The sequence below is a fragment of the Tursiops truncatus genome, chromosome 20, assembly GCF_011762595.2.
Source record: "Tursiops truncatus isolate mTurTru1 chromosome 20, mTurTru1.mat.Y, whole genome shotgun sequence".
Taxonomy (NCBI): Eukaryota; Metazoa; Chordata; class Mammalia; order Artiodactyla; family Delphinidae; genus Tursiops; species Tursiops truncatus.
Window position 1 is genome coordinate 15,572,693 of NC_047053.1, and position 15,454 is coordinate 15,588,146.

General features: G+C 41.7%; 1 protein-coding gene across 4 annotated transcripts in view; it reads left to right on the forward strand.

The window, feature by feature from the left end:
• The window catches only part of FAM222B (family with sequence similarity 222 member B), a 69,850-nt gene that overhangs the window by 29,518 nt on the left and 24,878 nt on the right, over nucleotides 1-15,454 (forward strand). The window contains exon 1 of one of the 4 annotated variants that reach the window (XM_073797115.1): nucleotides 4,223-4,434. The exons of the other annotated variants lie outside the window; for them this stretch is intronic. The gene's annotated coding sequence lies outside the window, so the exon portion shown is untranslated. Of the gene's footprint in view, nucleotides 1-4,222; nucleotides 4,435-15,454 lie in introns of those variants that run through there. 4 annotated transcript variants of the gene reach the window in all.

The window sequence follows — 15,454 nt, forward strand, 5'->3', positions numbered from 1 at the left end:
TAGATGGATGTTACCTAAACTAGTTTTCAGTCCAACCCATTGATCTTTCCTTCTGTTTCTGAGAGATGGTATGTTTGTTTTGTGTTTTAATATCTTTTGCTGATTGTGAATGTAAGACATGTTCAACACAGAAAGTTCAAAAATTACAAATAATAATTTGTAATTCTACTACTCAGCTAATCTATTAAAATTACAAAATTAATGCATGTTTTTTATCTTTTAAAAGATTGAGTAAAACAAATATAAAAATTTTTTCCTCTTCATTCCTCCGTACCCCTCTTTTCCTCCTCTCAGTGGTTACTACTGTTGACAGATTGGTGTATGTACTTCTAGATATTTTCTTGGACCTACAGACATATATATAATATTCATATGTGCTTCAAAAATAGATGTGTTTATCTTATAATACAATCTGAAACTTGATGTTTTAAAACTTTTTGAGATAAAATGTATAGGAAAGTGCACGTTAAGTGTACAGCTCAATGAATTTTCACAAATTGAACATACTTACGTAACTAGTTCTCAGATCAAGAAACATTACCAGCCCTCTTGAATCCCCTCCTAGCAATTTGTCCATGATATTGTTGAAGCACAGAGTGGATAAGTCCTTGGTCAGTACCGGCAGACTTAGAATTTGGTTATTTGTTCTATCTTGAAAATGAATGAAGTTATTAATTATTTCAACTTTGGTGGCTGTTATGAGAACTTGGGTCATTTAGTGATTTGGACCATTCTTTTGCTGTAGTGTTTACTGGTCTAAATATTTATAGAGAACTTTACTATGTATGACTTACTGTGCAAAATTGGGAAAGGAGAAGATACAAAAACAAGTGTAATATAAGCTTTGACTTACAGTCTAAATTAGGAAGACAAATCACATATTAGACAACAGAACAGTTAAGTACTAAATTGTGTAGTAGTGATTCAGAAAAGGAGTCATTGCTGAGAGCATTAAAGAAGGCTCCACAAGGGAGGTGGAATTTGAGCTGAGCCTTGAAGAATGGGTAGGATTTAAATGGAATGGTTATAACAATACAAGTCATGGCAAGAAAGTAGAAATGGAAGATACACAGACAGTGAGCAAGCAGATCGGTCTGTCTGCTATGGGAGTAAACTGCTGAGGAAAGGTGGAGAGTAAGTTTGATAACATAGGATAGTACCAGACTGTGGAACATACAATAGCCATAGAGTGGAAGCTTGGTTGGATGGCATAGGCACCAGAGAGCCACAGTAGAGCTTAGTGGATAGGAGTATTAGACTTGGAGCCAGGAATACTCAACTTCTAAAATTGGCTTTTCCATTTACCACCTTGTTGACCTAGAGCAGATTGTTCAGCCTCTCTGGACCTCAGCTTCTTTGTCTGTAAAAATGGGGGAAATGTCTATTTCATAGGTTTATCATGATGATAAAATCATAATTATTTATTATGTATATTTTTAAACTGAAGGATAGTTGACTTACAGTATTTTTCAGGTGTACAGCAAAGTGATTCATTTATATGTATATTTTTTTCAGATTCTTTTCCATTATAACTTATTACAATATATTGAATATAGTTCTCTGTGATATACAGTAAGTCCTTGTTATTTATCTATTTTGTGTGTGTGTATATATATATATATATATTTTTTTTTTTTCCCCCTTGACACAGGGGCTTGCACCTAGTAAATGTGCAATAAATTGAAGTGTTTCTGTAGTTGTTAAGGAGAAGAGCAAATGGATGTGAAAGCAGTGCTATGTGGAATTAGGGAGACTAGAAAGAAGTTATAGTTTCCCCCACAGACGTAGTAAGGGTCTCTGTTAAGGTAGTGGTAATAAGATAGAGTACATTTGAGCGGCATGAAAAGAAATTGGACTTGAGTTCCTCTTTAGGAGGAGGTGTTTTGGGCTTCCCCTGTGATCTTGTATTAAACAGTTGTAATTCCTCTCTGTTTTCTTGGACTGTGTAGATGAAGATAAATTTGATGTTTTAATTTTATTTTAGGTATTCAAAATACCCTGAGTTCCTCATTTATATTTTAGAAGAGGATATTAGAAGTTTTGTCTGAATTATCTAATTGTCAACAACATTTGTGATAATGGTGAGACTGACATGTTTATTTGTTTGTTTTTGATGTCTTGGCAAATTAATGGGCTTATGAGTGATCTTGGAAGGATTTTTTTTTTTGGCTGCGCAGTGAGGTTTGTAGGATTTTAGTTCTCTGACCAGGGATTGAACCCAGGCCCTTGGCAATGAGAGAGCGTGGAGTCCTAACCACTGGACCGCCAGGGAATTCCCTAAATCTTAGTTTCTATTTAATCCTTAAAGAGAGAAAAATTGCCTTTTTCAAGAATGTTAGAATTTGAAGGAAAGTACTGACACAGCTGTTTACCTTAGTCATCAAGAGTAGCTTTTAGGGCTTCCCTGGTGGCGCAGTGGTTGAGAGTCCGCCTGCCGATGCAGGGAACGCGGGTTCGTGCCCCGGTCCCGGAAGATCCCACATGTTGTGGAGCGGCTGGGCCCGTGAGCCATGGCCACTGAGCCTGCGCGTCCGGAGCCTGTGCTCCGCAACGGGAGAGGCCACAACAGTGAGAGGCCCGCGTACCGAAAAAAAAAAAAAAAAAAAAAAAAGTAGCTTTTAGGTCAGCTATTTAAAATAGTAGTTTCTTGAAGTATTGTTTAGTTATTTTAATATGGAAAATGCCAGAGAATTGCTAAATGATATGGAGCGTTGTAACTGCTTTTGTGCTTTTGAGGATTTTTGTTTAGGTCAGATGTATTTGGGAAGGGAATGGACTCGTTAGCTAATTTGGGAGACTTTTGTGGGCAGTATGTAAAATAAAATTTTCACGTTTGGGTCTTTTTATCTGGAACTTAGCCTATGAGACAGCAATGAAGTTCCTCCATAAATCTATTTAAGCCCAAGCCTTTTAATTTGGGTTAGAAAAAAGAGCTGGCTTTTAAATGGGCATGTCACACAATTCCTTTTCCATCTTCCCAGAACACTGAGGTTATATATATATATATATATGAAATGCTTTGGGTTCCACATAAGAAAAGGCTACTTAATTTTAAAGTGTTTTGTTGTTGTTTTTTAAAAATTGTAGTAGCACTTGGGAACTAAGCGGGATTGTAGTGTGAGGTAGACACTTAACATTAGTTGCAAGAACTTTGTGGACAAAAATGACAGTGTAGGTAATAACTTGCCTTCCCCATCCCCACTTTGTTTTTCTTAAATGAACCCCTACTACTGCTTCACCACTATACCTAAGAAAATATTCGACAGTCTTTAGCATATTCCATCCCAGCAGTGTTAGGCCCTTAACATTGACATTAGTGATTGAAGTGTTGATGCAACCTGCCAGTTATGCGGAGGCCTGGCAGTTCCTGAGAGTTTTTTCTAATATTAGGTGTATGGCTTGAACAAGCCTTAGATATTTGTTTCCTAATTGTACTGAAACCTGCTAAGGGAGTGGTTAGCCTGGGTTTAATTGGATGTAGATAGCTTGTATCTGAGGTGGGTTGGATCCAGCTGAGTGTGTGTCTTTGGTGTTTTGTTTGTTGCAGATGATTTGATGTATTCCTTCTCCCAGCGCACCAACTTCCAGATAAATCCCTTCCCAGTATGCGCCCCCCTCCCCCCTAATTTCTGCGTCACGGGAAGCAGGAGTTTCAGACAGGGTGGATTGATGTGTGCAGCTGATCTAATATGCAAACCTAAATCTATGCACTGTTATGAGGGAGTGCAGTTGATTAGTCTGAGAAAAGAAGGGCGAGGCAGAGAGGCCTGGGGAGCATCTTTCTACTCTCAGGTGTCTCCGGATGGCTATTGCTGTGGAAGTCTGATGCACTCTGGGAGGTACTGCCTGGATGGGGGTCATTCCTAGTACCCAGGCAGGGCGTGGGCGGGGGAGCAGGAGAAGGGGCGCCGCATCACCTGGCCCATCCGGGATGCCGGGCTGCAGGCTTCGGGGTGGGGGCCTGGAGAGATGGGGGCAGCTCTAACAAAGAGGAGCCGTGCCAGGGCCGGGGCCGCGGGTAGCTGGCCTATCCCGGGCGGCTGACCTCCCAGTGGGCCTCCCCAGTTGGCTGTTTGGTGAGTCGCTCCGCTGGCTCCCTGGCTCGCCATTGGCTGTGCGGACTGGAGGGGGCTCGAGAAGGGCCGGGATGGAGTTGAGGGGGCGGGGCTGGCTTCCGGCGGCGAAGGGGGAGCGAGCGGTAGCCGGCTGGGGGAGGGGGTGTCGGCGCGCCGCGGAGTGCTGCGCTCAGAGAGCCTGGCACCCGGAGCAGCCGCCTCCCCCTCCCCCTGCCAAGACAGCTAGAAACCCCTTCTCTTCCATCCTCCCGGGGCTCAGGCGAGGAGGGCTGAGCTGCCCCAGGCAGGCGGGGCGGAGCCCGGAGCCCCACCGAGCGCTGCGGAGCGAACCTCACCTCCCTCCCTTCCAGGGCTCAAGGTGTGTGTGCTTTTTCTAACCAACCCCGACTTCAGCCGACTTAACCTTGTGAGAAAGGGGGAAATGGAATGGGAAGTAAGAGCTCCCCATCTAATCAGTTTATTTTGATTTTCTAATTCTACCCTTCATTCTTCTTTCCCTCCCTTCATCTCACCCGTGCAGCAGGGTAAGGAGATTCAGGACTCTCATCTCTTTTTACTGATGTGTCGATGTCGGTCGCGTAGTAAAATGAACAGAAGAAAAAAAGAGGAGCCTTTCTTGTGTGGCATCTGATGCAGCAAACCAAAAAAAAAAAAGCAGGTTAGGATAGGAGTGGGTTTTTGGAACTGTTCTGCATCCGTGTCCATTAAGGCTGTCTTCACCATTTTCCTACTTGGGACTGCCTTAATCAGCAAAAACAATCTGAAAAGGAAGGAGGTGCCAGTGGAAAGAGGGATCAGCCCCCGTCAGATGGTAGTTAAAGGAAATCCTGATAGTTGTTAGAGATTAACTCTGCTAAAGTCTCTCCCCGAGTACAGTGTTACCGGCTTTGTGTAGCACTCAGCCCTGTTGGAGAAACCTAGCTAGAGCAAGCAAACTTACCTTGCTGTTACTGAAACTTAAAAGTCTTATCTTTTTCTCCATCTGTATATTTCTCATTCATAGGCTCTCAGAGGGATTAGTTTCTGTCATCAAAAACCAAACTTTAAACAAATCCAGATGAATTTTGTTTAATTCATTTATTTTTTAAAGCGCCACCCCCATGAATTCGTGTGGCTGTATCATTACAATTTATATGTATGTCTTGAGTTCCTTTGCTTCTACAATGTATGGATCCCTTCTTTCTGAAGGACAGAGCTCATCTTCAGCCAAAATCAGGAACCTCTTTATAGGTTTTTAATTGAGAGGAAAGTTATCAATTGAAGATAGAAAACCCAAAATTTATGATAGAAACAAAGGAGGGTGTGTGTGTGTGTGTGTGTGTGTGTGTTGAGTGGCAGTGTTCATGGTAAACTTGTTTGGACCAGATTTATCTTAATGTTGATTAGCAAAGAGCTCGAATGCCAAAAGTGAGAAATACCAATTTTTTTGGCAGCACTTTGGTAAGTATTAATTGAAATGATTGAGAGTTCAGTCTTGTAATCCAGGTTCAGTTTCCAGAAATTGTTCTAACTGGAGTTCAGTTTTGAAGGTAGAATTAATATGCTGGAGCTGTTTTACCATTTAAGCTAGATTAATATTTTTTCTTTGCATTGATTTATTTTATCTCTAATCAATAAGGGCAGTTTGGGGTAAAAGCAAGTATTATAAAGACTAGGGATGATGGGATAGGAAACCATCTCAGTTGTGGAAACTTACTAGGGATCAGGAACTTAATATCCTTTTTTTTTTTTTAATCGCAAGTAGCCTTAATATAGAGTTGTGCAAAAAAAAGTAGATTCACAGTAAACCTTTGTTAGATTTTGGGTTTTTAGTTTATTACCCATTTATCCCTTAAGACTCCATGAATCATGTTTAAATTGAAAGGCAAAGAGAATCCCCCTATGACTTTCCATAATCTCTTAGGTTGAGGGGACATGGTGCAGCTGAGGTTCAGTCCACTGATTTTTCTTTAGCAATCTGTTTTTGTCCATTCTGCTTATTTCTGTGAGTCACAGCTTAGAATGTGTTAAGAAAAAGGGTCTTATGTTCTCTCTAAAGGGAGACTCAAGCCCAATCCCCCATTCGCATCAGAAGTATAAAATGGTCCCCTTGAGAAGGTGAAGGAAAAGATTGGACCCTTGGCGTTGTTTGATTCTCATGATAATCAGCTTGAGTGTTGTCAGGTTTGGAATTGGGAAAAGCTTGCTCAAGGTGAGAAAATATTAGAGGCAAAAAGACCTGGGAGACAATGAATGCATTCATATGGAGATGGGGCTGGTGGTAGTTTTTAGCTCTTCAGCTCTGTCAGTCAGGTGTCTGAGACAATATTTTGTGTGTTTAAGCACAACCCCCTCCCCCAAAGGTTGACTCTTGGAAGCTGAATCTTTTGAGGAAGTTGTTTGCTGTCTGAATCCAGAGGGTAGAGGACTTGGTGGAGTCTGTTATCTGTTTATGGCTTAGATAAGGACATGGAATTGATTGCTGGTGAGTTACTGAACTCTTCCTAATGAATGGTTGCTAGGCAAAGTGCATCTCAATCAGTTTAATCCTCAATAGTTTACAGGTCTGCTCTTGGTGAGAGCCAGAGCTGTCTTTCTAATGATACTGCCCTTTAAGAATCCTGTTGGATGTGCATATATGTTGCTCAGTGGTTCAAAAAAAAAAAACAAAACAAGACTAGAATAACTTGTGTGTTTCATTTCATCCATCTAAAATAACTTAGCTTTTGGTAACCTGGGTCAGCATTATCATTAACTTCTCTCCTGGATCAAGTGGTGGGATGAAGTTGCTCTCCAATGTTAAGATACCACTATTCGATTATCTTTGAGTTTGTAACTAGTAAGGCAGTGAACTAATACATTCGTTTTGGAAACAGGCCAGTGATAACACTGCACTTGGGCCTGGATGGATGGAAAAATAGGACAGAGTAAACAATTGAGGGCATAAATAATGAATCTTCCAACTGAGCCCTGGGAGAATGAAGGAGATTATCCTCAGAGCTGTTCAATCTGGCAGTGAAAGGGGAAGAGTCCACTGAATTAATTACCCTGACTTGTTTGATACTGCACTTATTATGGGATTGTTAGAGCCATTCAAAATAGAGTTGCCTTTTAGATATAAACTTTTAATCCATCATTTTTTTTTTTTAAACCAAACACCCAAATAGCTCATCTGTTTTTTAGAATCCAGGCCTTTGCTCCCTCCCCCAACTTTGTTTTCTGCATTAGCATTTTATGAATACTGGACAGTCCTTTTGTTTGGTCACATCTTAGAATTTTGCCTAATTAGAGATTTCATCGTCTGTAAATATATATAGTAATAGAAGAGAGGACCTGAGCCTGGCTTAAAGGAATTATTTGGTACCTTGAGTACATATTATATTGTACCTTGAAATTAAATGTCGGGTTGTAGGGTATAATATATAACAGCTCACAAAAGGTTAAGACAAGAATTCCTTCAGCCCAAGAATCATTTCCAGTATTAACATAAATATTTTTACTTTTGGATTAGTTTTCATCCAGTGAATTAAATAAGCACTCTCTTAGTGGTCTCAGCATTTCTCTGAGGTAGGGAAAACTAATGCCTCAAGAATGTCTAAATAACTTAGAAAGTGATTTGGTAGTGAAGCCAGACCCAGAGCCAAGGTCTCTGAATTCTTCCCTTCTCTGAATTTCTAATATATTTAATTCTTTTCTCCAAGAACTCCTTTCAGGGTCCCTATTTGAAATGATTGAAATTTTCCTATCTCTACCCTGAGAAGGTGTTTTTATTTCTCTAGTTGTGAAGAGAATCCAAAGACCAAGATGCCAGTATCAGTCAAGAGAAGGAGAAAGGTTCAAGATGAGGTGCTGGAGGAATAAAAGAGATGTAAAGGAAAGGCCAAATTGAAGTTTTATTAAATTTGGTGCCAACGGATCCAGGGCGGGGGTGTGGGTGTGGGGGTGTGTGGCTGATTAGATCAAATTTAGTCATAGACTGAGTTTGTTGCATTTAAGCCTAGCTGAAAAGGGCAGGAAGCATCTTTACCAACATACAGGCAGAACTCTAGTTAAGGGTTCATTCCTGATCAGAGCATACAGTCAGTTCTTGATTATTCATGCAGAAGGGCAAACAGGCAAAGTATAGACAAGTAAAATCCAAACATATCCCTAGGCCACATTTTTAAGCAATAGCTTTAACTTCCTCTGCTTTTTTTTTTTTTTTTTTTTTGCGGTACACAGGCCTCTCACTGTTGTGGCCTCTAACTGTTGTGGCCTCTCCCGTTGCGGAGCGCAGGCTCAGCGGCCATGGCTCACGGGTCCAGCCGCTCCGCGGCATGTGGGATCTTCCTGGACCGGGGCACGAACCCGTGTCCCCTGCATCGGCAGGCGGACTCTCAACCACTGCGCCACTAGGGAAGCCCTCCTCTGCTTTTTAACTGCGATTTTCCAACTGAACAAACTGATTAAAATTTTGTTTCTTTGTCTGGTCATTCAAGAGACAAGTAGGTGGGACTTCCCTGGTGGCGCAGTGGTTGAGAGTCTGCCTGCCGATGCAGGGGACACTGGTTCGTGCCCCGGTCCGGGAAGATCCCACATGCCGCAGAGCCTGCGCGTCCGGAGCCTGTGCTCCGCAACGGGAGAGGCCACAACAGTGAGAGGCCCGCGTAACGCAAAAAATAAATAAATAAAGTGCTTTACTGAGGATTTTAGTACTTAGGCTTCATTCAGTCCCTGTGAGGTATGGTACGATTGGAGTGTGATACTGTGTTAGGACATTTCTCCAGAGAGATGAAAGGAACCTTTCCTCTTAAGAAAAGTGCTTTCCCTATTTCCATATCCTGTGGCAAAATGAATTTGGAACCAGTTGCTTTTTCAGCAAGCTATATTTTAATTTTTGCCTCTTTTCCAAGCTGAACAAATGTCCCAACTGAAAAGTGTCGTTCTTATCATTCATAGTATGTTCTGGAGAGATTGTTCCTTAGTGCACCTAGAAGTGAGAGGCTGATGCCACTTCAGTCTGCATGCCAATTTTGTAGCTCTCTAAAATTCTGTTTCTACCAGCTCCCTCCATCCCCCTATCTGTCCACAGCTGCTCATCTTTCAGCTCCCCACAACTAGAGAAATGCTAGTCTTTATTAAAGTCAGAGTTGCATCCGGCAGCAGTCTTCGTGTGTGTGCTGGTGGGCTTGCATTACTTTTTTCATTATTTCTTGAAGAGTATTTCAGCATTACAGAAACAAAATTTTCCTCTTCAAAACAAGTTGATCAATTGCTTTTTATTAAATGTGCAAGTACCTAAGAGTTAAACTTGAAATGAGAGGGGGGAAAAACTATTTTAGTTATAGTTTAATTGCTAATAAAAGGTCTCTTATGTAATTAAAAGCTGTACTGCTGCCTTGCACTGAAACTAGCAGATAAAGCATGGAGAAAGTACAGTTTCTCAGTGAGGACCACACTCTGACTATGCTATTTAAGGTTGCTGCCCCATCCAGTCCTCCTCATCTCCTTACACTGCTTCATTTGTTTTTTTCATAGCATTTATCACCTTCTAATAGTCTGTGTCACTTACGTATTCATTAAGTTTATCTGACCCTCACACTCTACCTCATGTACAAATGGAAGCACCATGAAGACAGGAGTTCTTGTCTGTTTTGTTCATTGCTGAGTCCCTAGCTCCTGGAGCAGTGCCTTGCTACATATTAGGTACTCAATAAATATTGATATTAATTAATTGGAGGAAGTACTCTTTAATAGAATAGATATCTGGGGATTAGAATTGGAGTGATGGGAAGAGAATATTATCTTCCTGGAGCTAGTACTAAATTAAGGATCAGATTACTTAACTACTTTAAGGGAAATAATATTTATGTGAAAAAACTCAAGTAATTGGGATTAATTATCCTAGATTAGAGAAATGACATTTTGTTTTATTTTATTATTTTAAATTAATTTATTTATATTTTTGGCTGCGTCGGGTCTTTGTTGCTGTGTGTGGGCTTTTCTCTAGTTGTGGCAAGCGGGGGCTACTCTTCATTGCGGTGCGCGGGCTTTTCATTGGGTGCCTTCTCTTGTTGCAGAGCACGGGCTCTAGGTGCACGGGCTTCAGTAGTTGTGGCACTTGGGCTCAGTAGTTGTGGCTCACGGGCTCTAGAGTGCAGGCTCAGTCATGGCGCATGGGCTTAGTTGCTCCGCGGCATGTGGGATCTTCCCGGACCAGGGCTCGAACCTGTGTCCCCTGCATTGGCAGGCGGATTCTTAACCACTGCGCCACCAGGGAAGCCCATGACAGACATTTTATAATATGTAAATATGAAGGAACATTGTATAAAGATAGATGACTAGCTCTTATTCACCTACACGAGGGCAAAGGAATAGGCTGAAACTTCTGAACAGCGAAAATAAGACATGCAGAAGAATTTACTGATTTTGAGAATAAACACTGGAACAGGTGACCAAAGAGGGCTGGTTTCTCAGAATGGATTTTCAACGCGGGCACCATGTTGGCGGCAATGGTGAGAATGGAAAGAGCACAGAGCCAGGAGTCTGAAAATCTGGTTGAAGTCCAGGCACTTACTAGCTTTTCCTAATTTCTTTATCTGTGAAAATGGCACTAATGATACCTGCCCAGACTATCTCAGGGCATTTGAGAAAATTAAGTTAGAGAATCAATGTGAAAGCACTTTGAAAATTGTAAACCTCTCTACAAATGTAAGCAATTGTTAATGATTTTACAAAACCACCTCTGTAAGTGATTTAGAATCTTGGAATCTGGAAATTGGGTTTAGTGGTCGTCTAGTCCAAATTCTTAGCTACTGAAAATAAACTCTTTTCCATCATTCTTAATGAAGGGGTCATTGCTTTTGCTTTAGTGTTTCTAGTGCTGTGCCACTGTTGAATAAGCTCAAATTATTGTTTATGTTCACTGAAAATTGCCTTTCTTCAGACTTTATTAACCTATTTTTGATCTCTGGAGCTCAGAGATAAAGCTGCTCCCTCCTTTGTATGACAGCCCTCTTATGACACCTTTATTTGAGATCTTCATCATCTCTCACCTCGAAATCACTATAGCCACTTAAATGACTTCTGCCATCTCCCATTTGTCTTTCACACTTCCAGCAGATTTATTTAAAATAGACATCTGATCATGTTACTGTCCTTAAAACCTGTTCCTATCTCCCCATGGCTTCAGGATAAAGTCTGACATTAGCTAATAATAGTTATAACTACCGTCATTGAGCATAGGCACTGTACTAAGCACTTTATAAATATAATCTCATTTAATCATCACAATTAGTCTATAAGATGTCAGGGCTAGTTTTCTGCTGATTTATTTATTTATTTTTATTTTTTTGGGCTGCGTTGGGTCTTCATTGCTGTGTGCGGGCTTCTCATTATGGTGGCTTCTCTTGTTGCAGAGCACAGGCTCTAGGCGTGCGGGCTTCAGTAGTTGTGGCGCACGGGCTTAGTTGCTCCATGGCATGTGGGCTCTTCCCGGAGCAGGGCTCGAACCCGTGTCCCCTGCATTGGTAGGCAGATTCTTAACCACTGTGCCACCAGGGAAGCCCCTGCTGATTTATTTATTTATTAAAAATTTTTTTTAAAAAATTATTTTACTTTTTTTTTTTTAATTAATTTATTTTTGGCTGTGTTGGGTCTTCGTTTCTGTGTGAGGGCTTTCTCTAGTTGCGGCAAGCGGGGGCCACTCACTGTCGCGGCCTCTCTTGTTGCAGAGCACAGGCTCCAGACGCGCAGGCTCAGTAGTTGTGGCTCATGGGCCTAGTTGCTCCGCGGCATGTGGGATCTTCCCAGACCAGGGCTCAAACCCGTGTCCCCTGCATTGGCAGGCAGATTCTCAACCGCTGCGCCACCAGGGAAGCCCCCTGATTTATTTATTTATTTTTTTTTAATTTTTTTTTTTTTTTTTTTTGCGGTACGCGGGCCTCTCACTGTTGTGGCCTCTCCTGTTGTGGAGCACAGGCTCCGGACGTGCAGGCTCAGCGGCCATGGCTCACGGGCCTAGTCGCTCCGCGGCATGTGGGATCTTCCCGGACCAGGGCACGAACCTGCGTCCCCTGCATCGACAGGCGGACTCTCAACCACTGCGCCACCAGGGAAGCCCCCCCTGATTTATTTTTAATCTGCTATTCTGTCCCTCTAGTATAAAATATAAGGCTCTTCATAATTTACACATCAGGCTCATCTCCAGGTTTAGCCCATACACCCGACACTCTCCTCTCCATACCAGACCACTTGTGGTTCCCCAAACAAGCCAGCCAGTTAGTTTTACAACTGCATGCCTTTCATTATGCTAGTTTCTCTGTGTAGAGTGGCCTACCTGTCTCAATCTGGTAAATTCTTACTCAGCCTTCAATGACCCATATTGTTTTCTCCCATCTTTCTCATTGTTTCCTGGAAGTATTTTTTTCATTATTTGGGTTTTCAAACAACTCTGTTTTCCTTCCTTCCTTCCGTCCTTCCTTTCCTGAGGTTTATTTATTTATTATTTTAAGAATATTTATTATTTATTTGGCTGTGCTGCTGGGTCTTCATTGCAGCATGCAGGATCTTCAGTTGCGGCATGTGAACTCTTAGTTGCAGCACGTGGGATCTAGTTCCCTGACCAAGGATCAAACCTGGGCCCCCTGCATTGGGAGTGTGGAGTCTTAGCCACTGAACCACCAGGGAAGTCCCTCCTGAGGTTTAATTGATAAACAATATGATATTAGTTTCATGTGTACAACATAATGGTTTGATATTTGTATATATTATGAAATGATCACATTAATCACATACCTCATCAAGATTTTGTCTGTCATACCTGTATTCCTAATATATAGTACTACTACTACCATAGTGCCTAGTGTGTCATAGGTGCCCAGTGAATGAATGACGTTCCTACTAAGTGTCCTCTTTTTCAGGTTAAACTCCTGTTTCACTTTGCTATCCATATTACAGTTTCTAGATCCTTCTCTTTTTTACATACTGGATGAGATATTCTTAGGCTTTTCCATATTTCATATCAGAAAATGTTGTATTTTGATGACTAGAGGAAGTAAACTGCAACCTTCCAAAATAACTTTTATTGAAAAGTATACCAAGTGGACAGTTGGTCCAGCTGCTTCCTTGGGGATGGTTCTGATTGCATTAGTAATTTCTCTAGCCACCTCCTTGCTGGGATAGAGCCCAGACCACCTAAGAAAAAATAAGCAGAGGTAGTACTTTGTACTTGTTTTTCTCTTTTACCTTCTGTCACCTCAGGAGGTTACTGCCTCCTGCCCACTTTTCAGGTCATTGTAGATATAATGACCACAATTTTCCCCTTTTGTAAGAGTGGCTACCTAAGATGCCATAATACCCTTAGGAGTCTCAGTCTCTTGGGCTGTAGACAGAATTGAAAAGCAGAGAGTCTGATACTAATTCCAGGGGAAAGGGCACAATTCTTGTCCAGAATTGAAGGCAGATGAGTCAGGCAGCAGGAATCTATCAACTCCAAAGTCAATTCAGAAGCGATTTAATCTTTGCTATTGAAGCAGATCTGCAATGCCATTTGCCTGTCTAAAAATGAGATTACCCAGGATTCTCTTACAAGAAGATAAATTATTTGTGTAACAGTAGCTCCCAGCCTTGCATAATGTCTCTTCTTACTACCACATGCTAGTGGCACAGGGCACGTCTCGTGTGTAGTACTAAGGTGTGGAGATCAGGCCACATTGCTTTACTTAGGGTGTCCGGGGAAAGTTAACAGTTCTCAGCAACTCTCAGCCTTAATGGGCTTGGTTATTGTTAAAATTCATCTTTATCCAAGGAAGTGTTGGTTAATGATTTTTCTCTTGGCCCAACATGCCTGGGCATTAGCTGGAATTGCTGAGTGATTTGCAGTGGGGAAGCCATGAGAGCAATTTCTTGTTTGTCCACAGATTATCATTAGCAGTTTTGTTTGCAAATTGAAGGAACAGGAGAAGTGGGCTCTTCGCCAGTTGCAGCTTCCCGATGACTAGGGCATTAGTTCAGTTGTGTCCAATTAACTTTTATTGCAGACAGTGGTGTTAATTACTTGCGAGTCTGTTTTTTGGCTGCAGTTATCCTAAGGCTGAAGTATGAACTTGATGGATTTTAATAACCAGAGTGACATGTTTCACTCCCTCACTCCACTGCAGTTACTTTTTTTTCCAGACTTCTTTTAGATAGGAGGTCAAAGCATTGTAAAAATCCATTTCAGAATTAAAACATATTGTCCTTCTTTTGAAGAGCAGTGTAGGATCATATTTTAAAAGAATCTGTTAGGAGCAGCCTTAATGGCTTTTTATATTCTGACATCATACCCTTGAGTTCATTGCTGCTTATCATGGGATAATAGACTGAGATGGAACTAAATGTCATTCACAGGAGTATGTGCTTATTGTAAGATTATAGTAATTAGCAAGGTGCAGTTTAGTCCTCTGCTTGCACTAAAAGTGCAAAAGAAAACTTTTGGACACTAGAGTCAGTATGGGGACTTCCCTGGTGGCGCAGTGGTTAAGAATTCCCCTGCCAATGCAGGCGACACGGGTTTGATCCCTGGTCCAGGAAGATCCCACATGCCACGGAGCAACCAAGCCTGTGTGCCACAACTACTGAGCCTGCTCTCTAGAGCCCATGAACCACAACTACTGAGCCCGTGCGCTGTAACTATTGAAGCCTGCGCACCTAGAGCCCGTGCTCCGCAACAAGAGCAGCCACCGCAGTGTGAAGCCTGAGCACCGCAACGAAGAGTAGCCCCCGCTCGCCGCAACTAGAGAAGCCTGCACGCAGCAATGAAGACCCAGCACAGCCAAAAAAAAAAAAAAAAAGATAATAATAATAAATTTTAAAAAATAAAGTCAGTATGACACTGAGGACACGTTTCTTTAGCTCTGTAGGAATTTTAGTTTGTGATTTTTAAAAAAATTGCATAATGTCTTTGGAAACAATCCTTGTTAGGTAGAGAAAGAGGGAAGAAACAAAAGGAAATAGTTTGTCTTTCTCTAAAGATGATGATGTTCCTTTGCTATTTCCCCTTTCTCTGTTGTTGTTTGATGGTTACCCTGAATTGGCTTAGTAAGCAAAATTTTCTCTCTTTAACACGAAAAGAGTGAAGCTGATTCCAGCCAGAGCTGTTCCTCGATCTCTAGGTGACCTGCTGCTGCTTTCATTCTGGATGTTGTTGCTCACCTTAGTGTCCTTTGTTGCTAGGCTCTCTTCCCAAGGGCCTATCGGTCTCCTTAGATATTTTCATGGATGTGGCTGCATAAAAATTTTGTTGAGGATAAATTGCCAAAAAGTATGGCCACACATTTTAAGAGTCTGCTTTTGTTAGTGTTTGTTTAAAGTAAGGGAAGGGGAATTCCCTGGCGGTCCAGTGGTTAGGACTTGGAGCTTTTATTGCCGTGGGCCCAGGT